Here is a 1,195-nt window from a genome sequence, read left to right as displayed (position 1 = left end):
TTGTTTATTCCCAATAACAACACTTTTCAATTTAGTATGACAGGTGTTGACATCAGTGAAGGCACGCAGAGGTGTGATGCGGATGTTTTGACAGTGAAGAAAAATGTGTCAGCTTGTTCTCTGTGATCAGCTCTTTTTGTCTCAGCTCCAGTTGTGTCGATTTATATAAATATTCTTTCATCCTGGAATGTTTAATATTTTCCATTGTCTATTATCTCGACCATTTGACCAATATCCTCTCACATTTCTCGTAAAATTATGCATTCCAATAGGCAATGGTGGAAAGCCTTGCATTCCTCAAGTGGAATCTATCTGCGTGTGTGCAACCCATCGAATGCCTCTCTTCCTGGAGTAACCTGTCAAATATCCAACAACAGTTCTTTCTGGTCTAGTGTTCCCAGGACTTGCTGCTGCATTCAATAATTAACTTTTTACAGATCGTCCAGTGGAGATAAGAACATGTTGTTTGAACTAATTGAAAAATTACATTAAGAAAGCACGTCAGACGGCTTTTGTTTCAGCTTTAAATTAAATTTAAAAAATGCAAACACCAAATGGATTATTCTCAGTCAACACATGCATGACACCAGCAGCCCATAAAGAAGGAATGGATTTAAATTTGAAAAAAATAATTAAAGATCAAAATGATTGAATAGAACTATCTTGATGGCCATGCCAATGTAATATATCACCTTCCGGGAATTTTGAACAAAGACAGGTGTGTAATGAAAATCAAGAAAAAAAAAATTATAATTTTCTTTTTTAAATCTATACAGAAATATTAATCACACAAAATACATGCTAAAATATTCTTCAATTTTGGGAGTAAGTTATATTTGAAAAAAAAACAAAAAAAACTTCCATGTTAATTGTTTTAATTAGTATTAATTTGCAATTAATTCACCAAATGACCCATCTTTTATTAAATTAATTTTTTTGCACCCTTGTCCAAATGAGAGAAATTAATGGTTGGAGCACCAGCCTGGATGTCACAACAACACTCCATGCATAAGCAAATAGCAGTTTTATAAAGATAGTATCTTCTACGTATTTGTTCCAATTCATGTTATCTATGAATGTAGACCGAGAAGGTTAAATAAACACCAGGCTCTCAGAACGTGCACTAACGGATGTGGCAATCAATTTGCATAAACTTAAAAATAAAGAAAGAAAAAAAGATAATATAAAAACAAAC

Source organism: Euprymna scolopes, chromosome 27, assembly GCF_053919585.1.
Source record: "Euprymna scolopes isolate OS-2025 chromosome 27, ASM5391958v1, whole genome shotgun sequence".
NCBI lineage: Eukaryota > Metazoa > Mollusca > Cephalopoda > Sepiida > Sepiolidae > Euprymna > Euprymna scolopes.
Note: the sequence above shows the minus strand (reverse complement) of the source record.